This window comes from Anser brachyrhynchus (genome assembly GCF_964034855.1).
Source record: "Anser brachyrhynchus genome assembly, chromosome: 20".
Taxonomy (NCBI): Eukaryota; Metazoa; Chordata; class Aves; order Anseriformes; family Anatidae; genus Anser; species Anser brachyrhynchus.
The window spans coordinates 12,407,355-12,429,924 of NC_137713.1; the positions used below are offsets into that span (position 1 = coordinate 12,407,355).

General features: G+C 47.6%; 1 long non-coding RNA gene across 1 annotated transcript; it reads right to left on the minus strand.

Moving 5' to 3' along the window:
* Nucleotides 1–348: 348 nt before the first annotated feature.
* Nucleotides 349–16,095, minus strand: LOC308180921. The gene is made up of 2 exons (XR_013941241.1): nucleotides 15,939–16,095; nucleotides 349–2,221 (listed from the first exon to the last, which is right to left on the minus strand). It is a non-coding gene; the product is annotated as an uncharacterized lncRNA (long non-coding RNA).
* Between the last annotated feature and the right edge of the window lie 6,475 nt (nucleotides 16,096–22,570).

Sequence of the window (22,570 nt, forward strand, 5' to 3'; positions counted from 1 at the left end):
GACTACCAGCACAAGAGACGGTGCCAATAATCTAATCCAATCCAATCTATTTCAAGTGGTAGAGACCTGATACTCTATGACAATGTGAGGAAGACCTAACTGTCAGGCAAACTTTGAGATGATCATGTTCAGGATCTAAAACTGTTATGACAAGTGTCAACACAGGAAGGGTGAAACAAAGGCATGAATGTCATACAAGTACTGATAAATCTCAGGAAGGCTGGAAACCAAGGCAAATGGATGGAATAAGATGGTGCTTTGTGTTAGCAAGAAGCAGAGGATAGAGAAATTAAATGTTATGGGTCAGCAAAAGAGTGGTTTTGTGCAAATCACTGCTAAAGATAGACAGCCTTGCTAGCCTGCTCTTTGCTCTTAGCTCCAGTCTAATAGTGAATTATCTCTGTACAGTTATCAGACACGTAAACAATAATGGGAATTATGGGAGACTTTAACTTCCCAGCAAAAGATTGAAAGATAATTACCACTTATGTTCATAGAGGTATACTATGTGATGGATTTCTTCCCAAAAGTGAAAAAATATAAGACCGTTTTAGACTTGGCTCCTGTATGGGTTTAAATGTAGTAAAATTTGAATAAAGTGTGATCATGAGCTGACTTTTCTCATTTTACATTTCACGACAGACAAAACCAGGTTTAGAATGAAGGTTTTGAGGCTTAGAAATGCAAACTTTGAAATCTAAGGAAATGAATAATTGAGTCTGACTAAGCAGCTCTGGGACTTGAGTGCAGAGAAGGCATAGTTAAAATTCAAAATTCAAACAGGAAAAAAGCGATGAGAAAAGGCATGTTTCAGAGGTTAAAAACTGCAGAAATAAAGTAAGAATGACCAAAAACCTCCTTCACATAGGAAATTAAACAATAATAGTAAGTGGTACTTAAGCCACAGAAACCAGGGGGAACAAAGAGAACAAATTAGGACAGTTGCACGCTTGAGGCAAAAATAGATCAAAAGTTACTGATGTCTCAAATGCTGCAAATCTTATTTCCTGCATCTAACAGCAACAACAATGTGATATTAAGGGCAGTGACAGGACTCCCATTGAAAAGGAGGGTAGGGCACTAGGCGCAACATCATCTGAGGTGAAATAACAATCTATAGTGATTCAAGTGAAAAATGAAAAGCTGATATCTACCTAGCCTATTAACAGCATTGGCACACAGAACAACAAGTCAAGTAGGAAAAATGCATAACAATTGTGCAAATCAGGGATAGTCCCCAGAATGGGAGAGTAACAAATACACCTCTGTCCAGAAGAGGGTAAAGAGTCATCCAGACAAGTGTGGGCCTGTTAGTTTGACATCAACACCATGCAAAGTTTTGGAGCAAGAACAGCTAAGACCAGGGAAGGAGGGGGTAATGTGTAATTGACAAGATAATTTATCAGAGCTAAATTGTTTCCAGATAATTTAATAGCTTTCCTTTCTAGGACCAGTTCTTCCCTACACAGGGGATGAATTACAACTATTTCACCTTCTGTGAGCTTCTGATACATTATCTACGGATACATGAGCTCACATGAGCTTTGAGATTTGCAGGGGACATAAGGTTGGGAAGTACTACCAAGCCTGACAGAAGGATATCGCTTGTGATTGAAATGGTTCAGGTGAAGTGACAGGTGATAATACAAAGCAGAGCCATTCTCAGAGATTCTCAAAAAAGGGTGTTTTTTTGTCATGTTTGCTATATGGCAGTCAGGAGTTTAAAGCAAGCAAACAAACAAACAAACAAAAATGACAACAAAACCTCACGTTCATGCACTGTTAGCACAAGGAGGACTGAAAAAGTTTAGTGGTTATATAGTGTGTATGGCTATTCATTTTTTTTTCCCTCCAGTATGAATACACTGGAAAAGGCAGCCCTGACACTCATTTGGGACATGAGGCACAGTTCTGCCACTTGTATTCACATTGAACTTAGGAGGAAGAGTTCACAAGACAGAAGGAACAAGTTGCCTATTGCCTGGAAGGGAATGAAAGGACATCATTCTGCCCAGCCAGATGCCAGTTGAGAGAAGAATATGTTGTCTCTACGTAAATGAATTTCTTGAGTAAATATCAAGGAGAAATAGGAAATGTGTAAGTTGGGAGACACATCTGAAATGATGACTGCAGTTGGCTTATGAGCAAGTTTGGACAGGAAATTGGTAGAAACTTCCCATTTTAAGAATGAAGTGCACCATAGATACGAAGTCAGCATCACCTAAACACTAATGGCCAACTCAAATCCCCCACAAGAAAGCAGTGGACAAACCAGACACTAACAAACATGTTGGGGTCTAGAGTCAAACAGATATACCTAACATTACTATACCTAAACATCTGAGGGATTGCTTTTAGAGGCTGAGGGCTTGTACCCCATTTCCAGTCACTTTCTCTGTGCCCCCTTCCCCAGAGAAGGAAGCTGCTTAGCTTCCCTGCCCTCTGATTCAGCTGCCCGCTGAGGCTGCCCGCTCCTCAGCACCTCTAAGCAGCAGCACCTTCACGTCTCCTCCTGCACCAGCAGCACATCAGCGCCTCTTGTTCCAGCAGCAGGACATCGGCGTCTCCCATTGCACCATGCAGACCTCCACGCCTCGAGTGCCACCAGCAGTACTCAATGCGAGCTGGACGCTCAGGGCACTTATGGCCACCCACCTTTGTGAGGTCAAAGGCTGACAGTGACTCTCTGCTGACCTCACACGGCTCTCGGGCGCCCCGATGGCAGAGGTTACGGCGCTAAGCTGACTGCCAGGAGAAAAGGCTGACATGAAATGGCTGCTCCACCATGCCAGGAGCAAGGTCTGCTGGAATGGGGGTTCGGAGGGGAGCTCGGCCTTGGGCCTGGGAACTGTGCCTGGGAGACAGGGACGTCCTTGGTGTGCAGCTGGACGCCTGGGCCTGAGAAAGCAAGGTTTCTTTAGAGAGAATTGGAAGCATCGTCACCTAGTGGCTGTGTCAGGGGGACGAGAGAAATGCACAGCATCTCTTGGTTCCCTGAAGTGCACGTGTCCTACGCCCTTGGATGTCTCCATGATAGAAAAAGGGACTGATTTTTACCCAAAACAGAGCTCCTTTCTCTCGGGAGCTTCTCATGCTGCGTGTCCTCCTCTCTTTCTTGTATTTGGCTATGACTTTAGGCTTGTTCTTGCTACTCCTTAAGCAGACTGAAGCTTCCCCGGAACATCACATTAACTGCTTTTCACTACCTCTAAGTGCCTTTCCTCCGCTTCTCATCTAATTAATTAGTGCTATCCTCTTCACGCCTGCTACAGAGGTATCTTTCCTACCTGGTACAAGCTAGAAGAGCTTAGCAGCATCCATACGTCTCTTTCCTTTAGTCCTCACAGTAGACTTGCTCGAGGTAATTTGTGTTGAGCAGTAATCAAGAGAAAGTGTCACCAAGCCAAGGCTGCATTTGCTTGTGCCTTATGGAATCCCTGCAGCTGTGTCCCCTCCCAGCTTCCTGTGTGCCCCAAGCATCCTCGCTTGCAGGGCAGTAGAAGATGCAGAGAAGTCCTGGCCTTAGTGGAAGCACTGCCCTGCAAGAGCTAAGACATCCCTCTTAGCAGCACAGTGTAGCCCCGAAATCCCAAAAAACGGCACGTGCCAGCTACTGGGAAGGAAATGAACTCTGTCATTGTGATATACCCGCTCAAGGCCCTGCACTTTGGCTCAGGTGTCTGTGAGACGGTTTTGGAAATGAATCCTGTTGTGTGACTCCGTTCTTTCTGGGTGCTACGTCCCCATAAAGCTTTCTTTTCAAGGCCCAGGAGGGTCTGCCGGGCACTGGCCTGGGTTCCCAGCCTGACCCACCTGCTGGGAATCAGGGAGGCTCGGTCGGTGTCTTGTGTTGGGTTTACGAGGACAGGTTCTGGTAGCGGGGGGCTGCAGGGGTGTCCTCTGTGAGGAGAATGCAGCAGCTGCCCCATGTTAGATAAGGGCCGGTTCCAGGAGGCTCCAGAGGGACCTGCTGCTGCCCAGAACTGAGACAAAAAGGATGATGTTTGCGCCTGCGTGAGAGCCCACCTAAGAAAGGGAAAGAAACCTGCTGCACAGCAGCGTCTGGGTCAGGGAGGAGTGAGAAACCTCTCTGCAGCCCCCAAGGTGAGTGCAGCAGGAGGCAGGAGGTGCTCCAGGCTCACAGCAGCAGTTCCCCTGCGGCCTGGGGAGAGGCCCCTGGTGGAGCAGGCTGTCCCCCTGCAGCCCACGGGTCCCACACGGAGCAGATCTCCACGCTGCAGCCCGTGGAGGAGCCCCCGCTGGAGCAGGTGGATGTGGCCTGGAGGAGGCCGCGGCCTGTGGAGAGCCCCCGCAGGAGCAGGCCCGGGCTGGACTGGAACAGGCTCTGCTGAGCCTCTTTTGCCCGTGACGATCATTGTGGAGTGATCTCCCTGTCCTTCTCTCAGCCCTTGAGCCCCTTCCATCCTATTTTCTCCCCTTTCCGTTTGAGGAGGGGCAGGGAGAGAGCGGTTGAGGTGGAGCTCAGCTGCCCAGCTGAGGAAAAACACCACACCTGCTGTTTTTCGACCCTCAGCAACCCCACAGCATCTTCCTGGAAGGGATCCCTTTCCTTCACGCCTGACAGGCGCCGCCTCCAGAGGCTTGTGCCCCGTTTCCGATCGCTTTCTCAGTGCCCCCTTCCCCAGAGAAGGATCCCAGCTGCTTGGCTTCCCTGCCCTCCGATTCCAGGCTCCCGGAGCTGTTATCCCAGCATCGCAGCAGCCAGGTGACAATGTGCTCGCCTGCATGACAGCTGAAATCTTGTCCCATGTCTCGCAGCTCGCCCAGGGATGGGGATCACCTGCCTACTGCTGCTTTTCTCTCTTTTCTATTTTATAACAGCCTCCTCTTCCCTTCGATGGCCCTACATTGGGGTCGCCTGCCTCGCCTGCCTATTGCTCCTTCCCCGTCTTAGGAGGACTTTCTTCCCTGCCTAAATGAGATGACTTCTGCATCCATTCCTTCATCTTGTGTGTATTGGCGACTGATACGGCAACGGGGTAGTCCCCGGAGCCAGCTGTAGGGCCTGTCCCAGGGTTGGAGTGGCTGCAGGGAACATCACAAGGGTTGGAGGGGCTGCAAGTAAAATCACAGTTGTTGGAGGGGCTGCAGGTAAAATCACAGGGGTTGCAGGGGCTGCAGGTAAAATCACAGGGGTTGCAGGGGCTGCAGGTAAAATCACAGTTGTTGGAGGGGCTGCAGGTAAAATTACAGCAGTTGCAGGGGCTGCAGGTAAAATCACAAGTGTTGCAGGGGCTGCAGGGTGCATCACAGGTTTGCATCAGATCAACCAGAAGAAATTACGTCAGCTAGGGTCAACGTTTTACGCATTCTTCTAGTTATATCTGCGTGGCCCTTTTGGAAGGAGCCCAGATCAGAGCGTTTCCCGTTGTGGACTTCAGGCTCCTGTCCAGGTTAAGCGGTGCAGGTCGTTATTCATGCAAGGACATAGAGAGGTGGAGGATGGACGGGAGTCGTGGAGGTGGGAGCCCCTTTCTTGGAGATGATATGTGCCCATCCATGTGGGGAGGAATTACCTTGGCCTAATAAGTACAAGGTGTTTTCACACTTTGTGTGTTCCTTCAAGGCCTCCACCAAAGGTGTCAAGGTGAATATCAAACAGACCAGAAGAGACCCAGGAACTGGGCTAAGGAGGCAGTTGCTATAGGAACAGAGTGGCTCATGGTGGATAATATTGAATGATATGTCACATTCACAAACTCACTGCGCTGAGGCAGTGTCTCAAAGGAGGCATTAAAGCAAACCCAAGGAACAGAGAGTGAGCTGAGGCTGGGAGCTGAACTCCTGCTGCCAGCTGGTGTCAGGGCACGGGCACAGAAATGCACGTTGCATCTGTGAATTCTGGGGATCATGCACAGATTTCCTGTGTGTTAGCATGGTTGTGCTTGTGGCTGTGCTTATAGCCATGAGGGACACATAGGGCTGTATTAGTGCTTTTCCTGGCTTTGCTTCCCTGACAGGTGATATGCTAGAAAGCATGTGGCCCAATATTATGTACTTTAGCAGGAAAGTGTGATTTTCACACACAAACATAAGTAGTGTCCTCAGCTGCAAGCAGATCTCTGCCACCAAAGCACAGTGTTCCTGGGGTAGCTCTTTTCCATTTGATGCATACAAAGCAGAACAAAAACGCTGATGAAGTCACCAAAGCATAGTGACTAGATTTCCAGGGGCAGTGATTTCCTTCGTATCAGGGCAGACACAGATCCCTTTTGCTCATTTTGGAAATTATGTCCAAATCTCGGGGGTCAGAGCGATGGAGGATGTCGACTTCTAATAATTCCTACAGGCTTTGTCTTCCACCATGGAGAACCGTCTTTATGTGATGCAAGTTCCCACTGAAGGGGAATTCCTGCAGATTGTAAGGCTCTAGTCCATATGAGCTGGCCCCAGATATCATGGCTAGGTCCACATCCCAGACAGAGCAGAGCAGCATACATAGCTGCAACAGGCTTGAATAAGGACGCTGGTCGGTGGATAGTAGGACTGTTGCTTGGTAGTTTTAAGTGCTGGGCAGCTGAACTCCACCATAGCAACTCTCTCACTCCCCCTCCTCAAAGGAAAAGGGGGAAAAAATATGATGAAAAGGGCTCAAGGAATTGTGATAAGGACAGGGAGATCACTCAACAATTATCGTCCTGGACAAAACACACGCAGCACAGGGAGATTAATATAATTTGTTGCCTATCACTAGCAGAATACAATAGTGAAAAATTAAAAGCAAACTTAAAACCCCTTTTACCTCCTATCCACCCTGCTCTACCTCCTCCTGCCGAGTGTTGCAGGGGAATGGGGAATGTGGGCTGTGGTCAGCCCCTAACACTTCATCACCTGCTGCTCCTCCACGGTCCCTCTCTGCCCCTGTTCCACGCGGGGTCCCTCCCACGGGATGCCGTCCTTCCCGAAATGAGCCTGCGGGGGCTGCTTACAGGCCACCATTCTTGAGGAACTGTTCCGATATGGGTCTGTACCACAGGGTCCGTCCGTCAGGAGCAAACTGCTCCAGCACAGGTCCCCCACGGGTGGCAGCTCCCCCCAGGCCCCCTGCTCCTGCGTGGGCTCCTCTCCATGGCTGCAGCTCTGGCCTGGGGCCTGCTCCTGCGGGGGCTCTCCACAGGCCGCGGCCTCCTCCAGGCCACATCCACCTGCTCCACCGGGGGCTCCTCCACGGGCTGCAGCGTGGAGATCTGCTCCGTGTGGGACCCGTGGGCTGCAGGGGGACAGCCTGCTCCACCAGGGGCCTCTCCCCAGGCCGCAGGGGAACTGCTGCTGTGAGCCTGGAGCACCTCCTGCCTCCTGCTGCACTCACCTTGGGGGCTGCAGGGCTGGTTCTCTCTCCTTGCTCTTCCAGCTTCTGTTGCACAGCAGTATTTCCCCCTTCTTAAATCTGCTCTCCCGGAGGTGCAAACAGCATCGCTTATAGGCTCAGCTCTGGCAAGCGTCGTGGCCCTTCTGGAGTTGGCTGGAGCTGGCTCTGATCTGACACGGGCAGCTTCCGCACTGTTCTCACAGAGGCCACGCCTGCAGCCCCCTGCTCCCAATCCCTATGCAGTAATTACAAAGCCTCTGTGCTTTGGGCTGTCGTGATCCTTCTGCAAGTGCAGGGTAGGCGCAAGGTTGCTTTGCATTTCCAAAAGGAGTAAGAAAGCCTCCAACCCCACTGGACCTCAGCCACTTGCAGGTTTCAAGCAACACTCCCCACTTTCAGTTATCTCCCTCCCATGCACTCAGTGGAAGCAAGGTTGAGCAAACACCTGTTTTGAAAATGTTTATATCAATGAAGAATAAAAGAATTCTACTACCCCCAATCTCTCTGTGCATCCAAGGCAAAAATCGTGCATTGTTCTGCCTCAACACTGTTTTCAGACCAAATTTGTCAAGTCATCTAGCAGAGGATTTCTCTCTTGTTCACTCACTAGCTTATTAGAGCACCAGTTTTCATAGGGGATAGAGCAAATTCCTCAACTGTCTGAAGGGACTTGATCCCAGAAAACTTCAAAACTGCAGATGACTCATGATTTTCTGGTGAAGCATCTATTAAATTAGAGCTGTTCCCCTTAGGGCACAGTGAGACAATGTGAGAAGAACCCTGTATCGCACTGATTGAGGCTTTATAACTCTACAGAATTATCAGCCAACAATAAATGGAAAGTGCAGGAGAAATGTTCTTTCTTCCTCCTTGCCCTGCCATACGTTAGCGGACAGCTTGTGGTGGGGTATAGGTTCAGAGCCTCGCAGAAGAAGGATTTGAACCCAGGCTCTCCACAGTCTGCACCACTGCCTTCCTGAGGGCTTTTGACTCTTTTTTGTTTGTTTGTTTGTTTGTTTTGTTTTGTTTTTGCTTTTGTGGATGGTGTCTAAGTCTGGGGGAAAAAGAACCAACTGTGGGAGGAGGGAATGCTACTCCTGTCTGTGATAGTGATGATTTCCGGACAGTGGTAGCAACAGAGCTTCTGCAGGGAAGAGAAAATTAGAGGCAGTCTCTGTTGCTATTCCACGTACTGTGAGTACTGTGTGCAGTTTTGGGCACCACAGTATGAGAAAAAGATATAAAACTGTTCGAGAGTGTCCAAAGAAGGGCAACAAACAGGAGGGTCTCTTTTAACAGGTGTATTGAGATTTGTGGCAAGGTTTTGGTAGCAAGGTCAGGGGCTGCACTGTGCTGGACACAGCAACAGATGCACCATAGGCCAAACTCAGACAACAAGCCAAGGTGTGTTGCCTCTAAGAATGCACAGAAAATATTGGATGGAGAGAGCTGGAGAGAACAAAAAGAATGAGGAACAACAGAGGGAACATCAAGGTCATAGGAGGAGGAGAAGTAGATGCTCCATGGTGGAGCAGATATTCTTTGAAACCTGTGGAGGATCCATGCCAGAACAGATGAATATTCCTGACAGGGACTGCAGCCTGTGGAGGACCCACACTGGAGCAAAGTAGAAACGAGAAGAAAGGATAGGCAGAGAAGAACTGCTGCATATTAACTACAGCCTCCTCCTGTGCTGCCCATTTCCCCAGTGAATGGACTGAGCGAGATCAGCAGGTGGAAGACAGGTGCTTGGAGTGAAGTTGAGCCCAGAAGAGGAGGAGAAGTGTTTGTTACCCCTATGTGGTTTGATGTTTGTCCTTTTGCTTCCCAACACCTGAACTAGTAATTAAATTTATACAAATTAATGGGCATTAAATTAATTTCCTCAAGTTAAGAGAGATTTTTCCACAACAATCATTGATAAGCAATATCCCTGTCTTTATCAAAGCCCATGAGCTTTCTCGTTCCTTTTTTTTCCCGATTTTATCCCCTGTCCTGCTGAGGTGGGCAGGAAGTGAGCAGGTTACATTACATCCAACAGAAGCTCTAACACATTTTTCATTGGAGAAGTAGACTTTGAAATGCCAAACACCTTTACATCTCTAAATATTATTTAGATACCACATGTTGTTAATCTTTACAAGTAATATTGCATGTTGTTAATTCTTCTAACATCTAGGCTATACATTCAAAATGAGTTATCTAATAAAGTCTATTTATTAAAAAAAATATAAAAAACATATAACACATATTGTGTTATAAAGCACACAATTCCCTGCCAATGACAACAAAAAAAATCGTCTAATTGAGCATGCAGTTTTCATTAACCTGTTTTTTTTCCAAATACACAACAACACATACACATGTACGTGATGTTGGTTTTTTTTTTTCATCATTTCTCACTGAAGCAATACCCATCCCGTATTGGATCTGTGTCATTACTCTAAGTTTTGTTTCTAATGTACTTGAAAAACTTCTTAACTCTACTGATTGCAACAGTGGATTTTTTCCTACTGATCTTAACTCCATTTATCAATTACTTATTCCCTTAAATTCCTGCTTTTAAGAGATCATTAGGTATTCACCATCTCTCACTATAATTTATAGCTTTTCTTTTCTTTTTCAATAGTTCAGCCCTAGTCAACTCGGAGTTGGGGAGCAGCAGCTTCTATGGAGACACTATGCTGAAAAAAAAAAAAAAAAAGATGAGGGAAAAGGAATGTGGGACAGACAGATGGGGCAAGGGGGGTGGTTTGACCAGGATACCTTGAGGGTCTGGGAAGAGAAGAAATGGATGGGTGCTTAAGAGGTGAGATCGCTCTTGGCAGCATCACAGCCTGCATACTGAAGAATTGTGACAAGCAGTTTAGAAATGTGAGTTATTGGTGGTCTTCTGTTGATCTGCAGCTGTGCTCCATGGCTATAGCTGTAATTTCAGCAGTTTGCTGTGTAAGCCGCATGTTGCCACTTCATTGATCAAGGCAATGCTGTTCAGTTGCAGGGAAGAGGGGCAAGACACAGGGAGAAACAGAGGGAATGGAGAAAACTGTACAGTCTGGATATGCACAAGTAGCAATAAAATCAGTGCTGGACAGAAAGAGACAAGACAGACAGACAGACAGAAAGACAGACAGGAAGAAAGAAAGAGAAAGCAAGAAAGAAAGCAAGCAAGCAAGAAAGAAAGAAAGAAAGAAAGAAAGAAAGAAAGAAGAGAAAGAAAGAAAAATAGAAAACCCCACACACATAAAAATGAGAAACATCCAGGCATAAAAGGACATAAAACAAAGACAACTGTCATGATGTGGTATGATAGGATCTAGGAGAAAGCAGAAATCCAGCAATGCTGTCTTTCCTACTCCTCAAAACCAATTCAGTTGACAACTATGAATGCTTCCAGCTGGAAAAAAATGGAAGAATGAAGTGGAGGACTCCTTGCCATCGCTGTGTTTCTGGAGCGCACCTCTACCTTTCTGCCCAACAGGGGGTGGTTCTTGGGAGATAATTGCAGAATGTGAAAAAACATGACCAAAACCAGAGGACCCATCTCCACAACTGCATGATAAAGATAAAAGACATCTCTAGATGCAGACCTTAGAGCTCCAATTCACTATGTCCCACTACTGGAAGTTATTTTTTATGCTTTGTTTTTAAGGCCACTGGCTGCCTCCTCCCTTATGCTCCCCATTCCCCCTGTTGTCCTGTCTTCTTTCTCCTGCATTGCTTCCTTTCCTTGGTGGACCTTGATGAGATCTTTGATATTGTGTTGTATATATATGTGCGAAGGCAGTATGTCTCTTATTCTTTTACACTGCTGACTGCTACCCCATATACCTCTGCAAGTTTTCTTACAAGGGATTAAGAGAGAAAGGCCTGTGCCTGGCAGAGGGAGCAGTGAATGATGATCTAGCAAAGCAGTCTATCACAGACAGACGACACTGGCCCAGAAATCCTGCTTGAAAATTTGGTGTACATGAAACTGAGACAGAAATTGGAACTTTCGACCAAACGCTGTAGGTTAGAAGTTGTTTTAGCTGAACGTACTGGGCACGTATTTGAACGCAAAAGGTAAGGTATTGTTTTGTTCCTGTAAGATCTGAGTGTTTCACACAGCACTCCAATATCCTCTCTTAAGTAGGGGAGGCAACCATAAAATGCAGAAGCTGGCAGATGCACAGGATGTGAGGTACTATCAGTAGAGAATTTGTTCCTAATATATATTCTAAATCTAACTTTTCAGTTTAAAGCGGTTACTCCTTGTCCTGTCGCTCCAGGCCCTGATAAAGACTCCCTCCACAGCTTTCCTACAGGTTGCCTTTAAGTACAGGAAGGCTCTCCCTGGTGTCGCAGTAAGCTCACCTGTTACCCAGGGGTCACAGTTATTTCCTGTGATGGGAATAATGACAAGGGTTAATCTATTGCAGGTGATTTCATACAATTATAGAAAAGCTTTTGTTGGAAAGCACCTTAGAGGTCTCCAGATCACCCCCGTACTTCAAGCAGGGCCATTTTTAAAGCCCTGTCATATTGCTCAGGGGCTTGTACAGTCAAATTTTGAATGACCCCAGCAAGAGACCCCACAGTCTCACTGTGTGCCTTTGCCAGTGCCTAGGCAGAGTGTGCTTCCCCTGCTGGTCCTGGTGAGATGAACTGATACAAGTTTTGAGAAAACAGAAGTTTATGCTACCGCATGAAGTACCCTTTGTAACATTTTTTTTTTTAACCTTTACTGTTTCATATCTGAAATTTGAAATTCATCAGGGAACTCAGCCTGGCACACAGTAAAACTGATGGCAGATACTTCGCAATATTATTTGAATTTCACGTAAATAGAACAGACTAGCAACTTACTTAGGAGAAGTAATACAATTTTAGAAATATTCAAAACCAAAGGCATTCCAAACTAAGTTTAAGTTCAGAGCAAATCCAAAGGAAAAACTAATTTTGAAACTAATAATCAGAGAACATAATCTTCTACAAACGATAGATTTTCCTCCTGCATTGGGTAATTTTGATCTGTCTTTAATGATCATCTCAACATGGCTTTGACACTGAGTATTTTGCTTTGCCACTGCATTAAGTCTTCTTCTCATGTGTGGTAAATGTCCTGCTCTCATGGGATGGGCCTAGGAGACATACGCACTGTGTCTCATGATGCTTGGATATCATCTTAAATCTGTGAGAAGAGGAAAGGTCTCACTGCTTCCTGAACAGGGAATTGGATGTCTGCAGTTGAGAACCCTCTGTCTAATCTAGAAACGTGAAGGAAGGAGTTTGCTGGATTGCAAGTGACAGTGAAGAAAGCCACAGATGACATATCGAACTGATTGAAATGTTATTTAGCTCAGGGCATGGCTAATGATGTGGAGCTGGAATAGTTTGACGATTGTAATTACACTCACTATCATTGTTATTTGTTTACAGGATGGTAATGCCTAAAGGTCCCGCTGGAGCCTGAAACAAGGTTGTGCTGGGTGCTGCACGTGCATATATCAGTGGCGATTTGAGAGCTAGTGATACAAACAGACAAAACAGAGATTGAAAGGAGAAACAGAGGGATAGAGATAAGATCTCCCTGCAGGTCATTTAGGGGAACCAGCCATGAGTACAGTGCATCCAGGTCTCCAGTGCTCTGCTGGCCCAGCCAGATGAATGGAAAACATTGCAGCTTTGGAAAAATAGTGTTTCTTCTAATTCTTTGGCCACAGTTTTGATGTTTTAGGACTGCTTTTTTTTTTTTTTTTTTCTTTTCCCCATTTGTGCTAGAAAAGGTGAACTTTTCAAATACCTATTCTGAATTAAAATATCGTTTTCATTGTTATGTTTCTGTTTTGTTGGCACTATTCATAATGACTTCTACCCTTCGGTGGAAGCAAAAGCTTATCATACCATAAAATTGGAAAGATCACAGAAAACTTCAGAGCTTTTGAAGAAAGGTGAGGAAAATCCATTCCCTGCTCTAGGCAGAGAGAGTGGCTGATTTCCAGAAAGGTAAATGGGCAGGATAAGGCCGCTTCATGTTCACTGATGGCCAGTTGTATGGACTGTGAAGATAATGGACTACCAGCACAAGAGACGGTGCCAATAATCTAATCCAATCCGATCTATTTCAAGTGGTGGAGACCTGATACTCTATGACAATGTGAGGAAGACCTAACTGTCAGGCAAACTTTGAGATGATCATGTTCAGGATCTAAAACTGTTATGACAAGTGTCAACACAGGAAGGGTGAAACAAAGGCATGAATGTCATACAAGGACCGATAAATCTCAGGAAGGCTGGAAACCAAGGCAAATGGATGGAATAAGATGGTGCTTTGTGTTAGCAAGAAGCAGAGGATAGAGAAATTAAATGTTATGGGTCAGCAAAAGAGTGGTTTTGTGCAAATCACTGCTAAAGATAGACAGCCTTGCTAGCCCGCTCTTTGCTCTTAGCTCCAGTCTAATAGTGAATTATCTCTGTACAGTTATCAGACACGTAAACAATAATGGGAATTATGGGAGACTTTAACTTCCCAGCAAAAGATTGAAAGATAATTACCACTTATGTTCATCCAGGTATACTATGTGATGGCTTTCTTCCCAAAAGTGAAAAAATACAAGACCGTTTTAGACTTGGCTCCTGTATGGGTTTAAATGTAGTAAAATTTGAATAAAGTGTGATCATGAGCTGACTTTTCTCATTTTACATTTCAAGACAGACAAAACCAGGTTTAGAATGAAGGTTCTGAGGCTTAGAAATGCAAACCTTGAAATCTAAGGAAATGAATAATTGAGTCTGACTAAGCAGCTCTGGGACTTGAGTGCAGAGAAGGCATAGTTAAAATTCAAAATTCAAAGAGGAAAAAAGCGATGAGAAAAGGTATGTTTCAGAGGTTAAAAACTGCAGAAATAAAGTAAGAATGACCAAAAACCTCCTTCACATAGGAAATTAAACAATAATAGTAAGTGGTACTTAAGCCACAGAAACCAGGGGGAAGAAAGAGAACAAATTAGGACAGTTGCACACTCGAGGCAAAAATAGGTCAAAAGTTACTGATGTCTCAAATGCTGCAAATCTGATTTCCTGCATCTAACAGCAACAACAATGTGATGTTAAGGGCAGTGACAGGACTCCCATTGAAAAGGAGGGTAGGGCACTAGGCGCAACATCATCTGGGGTGAAATAAAAATCTATAGTGATTCAAGTGAAAAATGAAAAGCTGATATCTACCTAGCCTGTTAACAGCATTGGCACGCAGAACAACAAGTCAAGTAGGAAAAATGCATAACAATTGTGCAAATCGGGGATAGTCCCCAGAATGGGAGAGTAATAAATATACTTCTGTCCAGAAGAGGGTAAAGAGTCATCCAGACAAGTGTGGGCCTGTTAGTTTGACATCAACACCGTGCAAAGTTTTGTAGCAAGAACAGATAAGACCAGGGAAGTAGGGGGTAATGTGTAATTGACAAGATAATTTATCAGAGCTAAATTGTTTCCAGACAATTTAGTAGCTTTCCTTTGTAGGACCAGTTCTTCCCTACACAGGGGATGAACTCCATCTATTTCACTTTCTGTGAGCTTCTGATACATTATCTACGGATTTGGGCTTTGGGGCTGCAAGTGAATAAAGGGAATTTGCAATTGTTCACACTGAAGAGGGAATTACCAGCAAAGGCGTGGTTACCTATGGTAATTCTCAGAGACAGTTCTGAAACTGCAGCTGCTAAGGAGGCAAAGACTCATGGAGAAATGTAGGCTGGAAGGGACCTCTGAAAACCCAACCTCCTATTCAGGGCAGAGCTGACTTCAAAGTTAGATATGTTCGGTATGGACATGGTGGCTGAAGATTAAAAATTGCACAGGAGCTTTGAGATTTGCAGGTGACATAAGGTTGGGAAGTACTACCAAGCCTGACAGAAGGCTATCGCTTGTGATTGAAATGGTTCAGGTGAAGTGACATGTGATAATACAAAGCAGAGCCATTCTCAGAGATTCTCAAAAAAGGGTGATTTTTTGTCATGTTTGCTATATGGTAGTCAGGAGTTTAAAACAAACAAACAAACAAACAAAATGACAACAAAACCTCACGTTCATGCACTGTTAGCACAAGGAGGACTGAAAAAGTTAAGTGGTTATATAGTGTGTATGGCTATTCATTTTTTTTCCCCTCCAGTATGAATACACTGGACAAGGCAGCCCTGACACTCATTTGAGACATGAGGCACAGTTCTGCCACTTGTATTCACATTGAACTTAGGAGGAAGAGTTCACAAGACAGAAGGAACAAGTTGCCTATTGTCTGGAAGGGAATGAAAGGACATCATTCTGCCCAGCCAGAGGCCAGTTGAGAGAAGAATATGTTGTCTCTACGTAAATGAATTTCTTGAGTAAATATCAAGGAGAAATAGGAAATGTGTAAGTTGGGAGACACATCTGAAATGATGACTGCAGTTGGCTTATGAGCAAGTTTGGACAGGAAATTGGTAGAAACTTCCCATTTTAAGAATGAAGTGCACCATTGATATGAAGTCAGCATTCACCTAAGCAGTAATGGCCAACTCAAATCCCCCACAAGAAAGCAGTGGACAAACCAGAACACTAACAAACATGTTGGGGTCTAGAGTCAAACAGATATACCTAACTTTATTATACCTCAGCATCTGAGGGATTGCTTTTAGAGGCTGAGGGCTTGTACCCCATTTCCAATCACTTTCTCTGTGCCCCCTTCCCCAGAGAAGGAAGCTGCTTGGCTTCCCTGCCCTCTGATTCAGCTGCCCGCTGAGGCTGCCCGCTCCTCAGCACCTCTAAGCAGCAGCACCTTCAGGTCTCCTCCTGCACCAGCAGCACATCACCGTCTCTTGTTCCAGCAGCAGGACATCGGCGTCTCCCATTGCACCATGCAGACCTCCACGCCTCGAGTGCCACCAGCAGTACTCAATGCGAGCTGGACGCTCAGGGCACTTATGGCCACCCACCTTTGTGAGGTCAAAGGCTGACAGTGACTCTCTGCTGACCTCACACGGCTCTCGGGCGCCCCGATGGCAGAGGTTACGGCGCTAAGCTGACTGCCAGGAGAAAAGGCTGACATGAAGTGGCTGCTCCACCATGCCAGGAGCAAGGTCTGCTGGAATGGGGGTTCGGAGGGGAGCTCGGCCTTGGGCCTGGGAACTGTGCCTGGGAGCCAGGGACGTCCTTGGTGTGCAGCTGGACACCTGGGCCTGAGAAAGCAAGGTTTCTTTAGAGAGAATTGGAAGCATCGTCACCTAGTGGCTGTGTCAGGGGGACGAGAGAAATGCACAGCATCTCTTGGTTCCCTGAAGTGCACGTGTCCTACGCCCTTGGATGTCTCCATGATAGAAAAAGGGACTGATTTTTACCCAAAACAGAGCTCCTTTCTCTCGGGAGCTTCTCATGCTGCGTGTCCTCCTCTCTTTCTTGTATTTGGCTATGACTTTAGGCTTGTTCTTGCTACTCCTTAAGCAGACTGAAGCTTCCCCGGAACATCACATTAACTGCTTTTCACTACCTCTAAGTGCCTTTCCTCCACTTCTCATCTAATTAATTAGTGCTATCCTCTTCACGCCTGCTACAGAGGTATCTTTCCTACCTGGTACAAGCTAGAAGAGCTTAGCAGCATCCATACGTCTCTTTCCTTTAGTCCTCACAGTAGACTTGCTCGAGGTAATTTGTGTTGAGCAGTAATCAAGAGAAAGTGTTACGAAGCCAAGGCTGCATTTGCTTGTGTCTTATGGAATCCCTGCAGCTGTGTCCCCTCCCAGCTTCCTGTGTGCCCCAAGCATCCTCGCTTGCAGGGCAGTAGAAGATGCAGAAAGGTCCTGGCCTTAGTGGAAGCACGGCCCTGCAAGAGCTAAGACATCCCTCTTAGCAGCTCACTGTAGCCCCGAAATCCCAAAAAACGGCACGTGCCAGCTACTGGGAAGGAAATGAACTCTGTCACTGTGATATACCTGCTCAAGGCCCTGCTCTTTGGCCCAGGTGTCTGTGAGACGGTTTTGGAAATGAATCCTGTTGTGTGACTCCGTTCTTTCTGGGTGCTACGTCCCCATAAAGCTTGCTTTTCAAGGCCCAGGAGGGTCTGCCGGGCACTGGCCTGGGTTCCCAGCCTGACCCACCTGCTGGGAATCAGGGAGGCTCGGTCGGTGTCTTGTGTTGGGTTTACGAGGACAGGTTCTGGTAGCGGGGGGCTGCAGGGGTGTCCTCTGTGAGGAGAATGCAGCAGCTGCCCCATGTTAGTTAAGGGCCGGTTCCAGGAGGCTCCAGAGGGACCCGCTGCTGCCCAGAACTGAGACAAAACGGATGATGTTTGCGCCTGCGTGAGAGCCCACCTAAGAAAGGGAAAGAAACCTGCTGCACAGCAGCGTCTGGGTCAGGGAGGAGTGAGAAACCTCTCTGCAGCCCCCAAGGTGAGTGCAGCAGGAGGCAGGAGGTGCTCCAGGCTCACAGCAGCAGTTCCCCTGCGGCCTGGGGAGAGGCCCCTGGTGGAGCAGGCTGTCCCCCTGCAGCCCACGGGTCCCACACGGAGCAGATCTCCACGCTGCAGCCCGTGGAGGAGCCCCCGCTGGAGCAGGTGGATGTGGCCTGGAGGAGGCCGCGGCCTGTGGAGAGCCCCCGCAGGAGCAGGCCCGGGCTGGACTGGAACAGGCTCTGCTGAGCCTCTTTTGCCCGTGACGATCATTGTGGAGTGATCTCCCTGTCCTTCTCTCAGCCCTTGAGCCCCTTCCATCCTATTTTCTCCCCTTTCCGTTTGAGGAGGGGCAGGGAGAGAGCGGTTGAGGTGGAGCTCAGCTGCCCAGCTGAGGAAAAACACCACACCTGCTGTTTTTCGACCCTCAGCAACCCCACAGCATCTTCCTGGAAGGGATCCCTTTCCTTCACGCCTGACAGGCGCCGCCTCCAGAGGCTTGTGCCCCGTTTCCGATCGCTTTCTCAGTGCCCCCTTCCCCAGAGAAGGATCCCAGCTGCTTGGCTTCCCTGCCCTCCGATTCCAGGCTCCCGGAGCTGTTATCCCAGCATCGCAGCAGCCAGGTGACAATGTGCTCGCCTGCATGACAGCTGAAATCTTGTCCCATGTCTCGCAGCTCGCCCAGGGATGGGGATCACCTGCCTACTGCTGCTTTTCTCTCTTTTCTATTTTATAACAGCCTCCTCTTCCCTTCGATGGCCCTACATTGGGGTCGCCTGCCTCGCCTGCCTATTGCTCCTTCCCCGTCTTAGGAGGACTTTCTTCCCTGCCTAAATGAGATGACTTCTGCATCCATTCCTTCATCTTGTGTGTATTGGCGACTGATACGGCAACGGGGTAGTCCCCGGAGCCAGCTGTAGGGCCTGTCCCAGGGTTGGAGTGGCTGCAGGGAACATCACAAGGGTTGGAGGGGCTGCAAGTAAAATCACAGTTGTTGGAGGGGCTGCAGGTAAAATCACAGGGGTTGCAGGGGCTGCAGGTAAAATCACAGGGGTTGCAGGGGCTGCAGGTAAAATCACAGTTGTTGGAGGGGCTGCAGGTAAAATTACAGCAGTTGCAGGGGCTGCAGGTAAAATCACAAGTGTTGCAGGGGCTGCAGGGTGCATCACAGGTTTGCATCAGATCAACCAGAAGAAATTACGTCAGCTAGGGTCAACGTTTTACGCATTCTTCTAGTTATATCTGCGTGGCCCTTTTGGAAGGAGCCCAGATCAGAGCGTTTCCCGTTGTGGACTTCAGGCTCCTGTCCAGGTTAAGCGGTGCAGGTCGTTATTCATGCAAGGACATAGAGAGGTGGAGGATGGACGGGAGTCGTGGAGGTGGGAGCCCCTTTCTTGGAGATGATATGTGCCCATCCATGTGGGGAGGAATTACCTTGGCCTAATAAGTACAAGGTGTTTTCACACTTTGTGTGTTCCTTCAAGGCCTCCACCAAAGGTGTCAAGGTGAATATCAAACAGACCAGAAGAGACCCAGGAACTGGGCTAAGGAGGCAGTTGCTATAGGAACAGAGTGGCTCATGGTGGATAATATTGAATGATATGTCACATTCACAAACTCACTGCGCTGAGGCAGTGTCTCAAAGGAGGCATTAAAGCAAACCCAAGGAACAGAGAGTGAGCTGAGGCTGGGAGCTGAACTCCTGCTGCCAGCTGGTGTCAGGGCACGGGCACAGAAATGCACGTTGCATCTGTGAATTCTGGGGATCATGCACAGATTTCCTGTGTGTTAGCATGGTTGTGCTTGTGGCTGTGCTTATAGCCATGAGGGACACATAGGGCTGTATTAGTGCTTTTCCTGGCTTTGCTTCCCTGACAGGTGATATGCTAGAAAGCATGTGGCCCAATATTATGTACTTTAGCAGGAAAGTGTGATTTTCACACACAAACATAAGTAGTGTCCTCAGCTGCAAGCAGATCTCTGCCACCAAAGCACAGTGTTCCTGGGGTAGCTCTTTTCCATTTGATGCATACAAAGCAGAACAAAAACGCTGATGAAGTCACCAAAGCATAGTGACTAGATTTCCAGGGGCAGTGATTTCCTTCGTATCAGGGCAGACACAGATCCCTTTTGCTCATTTTGGAAATTATGTCCAAATCTCGGGGGTCAGAGCGATGGAGGATGTCGACTTCTAATAATTCCTACAGGCTTTGTCTTCCACCATGGAGAACCGTCTTTATGTGATGCAAGTTCCCACTGAAGGGGAATTCCTGCAGATTGTAAGGCTCTAGTCCATATGAGCTGGCCCCAGATATCATGGCTAGGTCCACATCCCAGACAGAGCAGAGCAGCATACATAGCTGCAACAGGCTTGAATAAGGACGCTGGTCGGTGGATAGTAGGACTGTTGCTTGGTAGTTTTAAGTGCTGGGCAGCTGAACTCCACCATAGCAACTCTCTCACTCCCCCTCCTCAAAGGAAAAGGGGGAAAAAATATGATGAAAAGGGCTCAAGGAATTGTGATAAGGACAGGGAGATCACTCAACAATTATCGTCCTGGACAAAACACACGCAGCACAGGGAGATTAATATAATTTGTTGCCTATCACTAGCAGAATACAATAGTGAAAAATTAAAAGCAAACTTAAAACCCCTTTTACCTCCTATCCACCCTGCTCTACCTCCTCCTGCCGAGTGTTGCAGGGGAATGGGGAATGTGGGCTGTGGTCAGCCCCTAACACTTCATCACCTGCTGCTCCTCCACGGTCCCTCTCTGCCCCTGTTCCACGCGGGGTCCCTCCCACGGGATGCCGTCCTTCCCGAAATGAGCCTGCGGGGGCTGCTTACAGGCCACCATTCTTGAGGAACTGTTCCGATATGGGTCTGTACCACAGGGTCCGTCCGTCAGGAGCAAACTGCTCCAGCACAGGTCCCCCACGGGTGGCAGCTCCCCCCAGGCCCCCTGCTCCTGCGTGGGCTCCTCTCCATGGCTGCAGCTCTGGCCTGGGGCCTGCTCCTGCGGGGGCTCTCCACAGGCCGCGGCCTCCTCCAGGCCACATCCACCTGCTCCACCGGGGGCTCCTCCACGGGCTGCAGCGTGGAGATCTGCTCCGTGTGGGACCCGTGGGCTGCAGGGGGACAGCCTGCTCCACCAGGGGCCTCTCCCCAGGCCGCAGGGGAACTGCTGCTGTGAGCCTGGAGCACCTCCTGCCTCCTGCTGCACTCACCTTGGGGGCTGCAGGGCTGGTTCTCTCTCCTTGCTCTTCCAGCTTCTGTTGCACAGCAGTATTTCCCCCTTCTTAAATCTGCTCTCCCGGAGGTGCAAACAGCATCGCTTATAGGCTCAGCTCTGGCAAGCGTCGTGGCCCTTCTGGAGTTGGCTGGAGCTGGCTCTGATCTGACACGGGCAGCTTCCGCACTGTTCTCACAGAGGCCACGCCTGCAGCCCCCTGCTCCCAATCCCTATGCAGTAATTACAAAGCCTCTGTGCTTTGGGCTGTCGTGATCCTTCTGCAAGTGCAGGGTAGGCGCAAGGTTGCTTTGCATTTCCAAAAGGAGTAAGAAAGCCTCCAACCCCACTGGACCTCAGCCACTTGCAGGTTTCAAGCAACACTCCCCACTTTCAGTTATCTCCCTCCCATGCACTCAGTGGAAGCAAGGTTGAGCAAACACCTGTTTTGAAAATGTTTATATCAATGAAGAATAAAAGAATTCTACTACCCCCAATCTCTCTGTGCATCCAAGGCAAAAATCGTGCATTGTTCTGCCTCAACACTGTTTTCAGACCAAATTTGTCAAGTCATCTAGCAGAGGATTTCTCTCTTGTTCACTCACTAGCTTATTAGAGCACCAGTTTTCATAGGGGATAGAGCAAATTCCTCAACTGTCTGAAGGGACTTGATCCCAGAAAACTTCAAAACTGCAGATGACTCATGATTTTCTGGTGAAGCATCTATTAAATTAGAGCTGTTCCCCTTAGGGCACAGTGAGACAATGTGAGAAGAACCCTGTATCGCACTGATTGAGGCTTTATAACTCTACAGAATTGTCAGCCAACAATAAATGGAAAGTGCAGGAGAAATGTTCTTTCTTCCTCCTTGCCCTGCCATACGTTAGCGGACAGCTTGTGGTGGGGTATAGGTTCAGAGCCTCGCAGAAGAAGGATTTGAACCCAGGCTCTCCACAGTCTGCACCACTGCCTTCCTGAGGGCTTTTGACTCTTTTTTGTTTGTTTGTTTGTTTGTTTTGTTTTGTTTTTGCTTTTGTGGATGGTGTCTAAGTCTGGGGGAAAAAGAACCAACTGTGGGAGGAGGGAATGCTACTCCTGTCTGTGATAGTGATGATTTCCGGACAGTGGTAGCAACAGAGCTTCTGCAGGGAAGAGAAAATTAGAGGCAGTCTCTGTTGCTATTCCACGTACTGTGAGTACTGTGTGCAGTTTTGGGCACCACAGTATGAGAAAAAGATATAAAACTGTTCGAGAGTGTCCAAAGAAGGGCAACAAACAGGAGGGTCTCTTTTAACAGGTGTATTGAGATTTGTGGCAAGGTTTTGGTAGCAAGGTCAGGGGCTGCACTGTGCTGGACACAGCAACAGATGCACCATAGGCCAAACTCAGACAACAAGCCAAGGTGTGTTGCCTCTAAGAATGCACAGAAAATATTGGATGGAGAGAGCTGGAGAGAACAAAAAGAATGAGGAACAACAGAGGGAACATCAAGGTCATAGGAGGAGGAGAAGTAGATGCTCCATGGTGGAGCAGATATTCTTTGAAACCTGTGGAGGATCCATGCCAGAACAGATGAATATTCCTGACAGGGACTGCAGCCTGTGGAGGA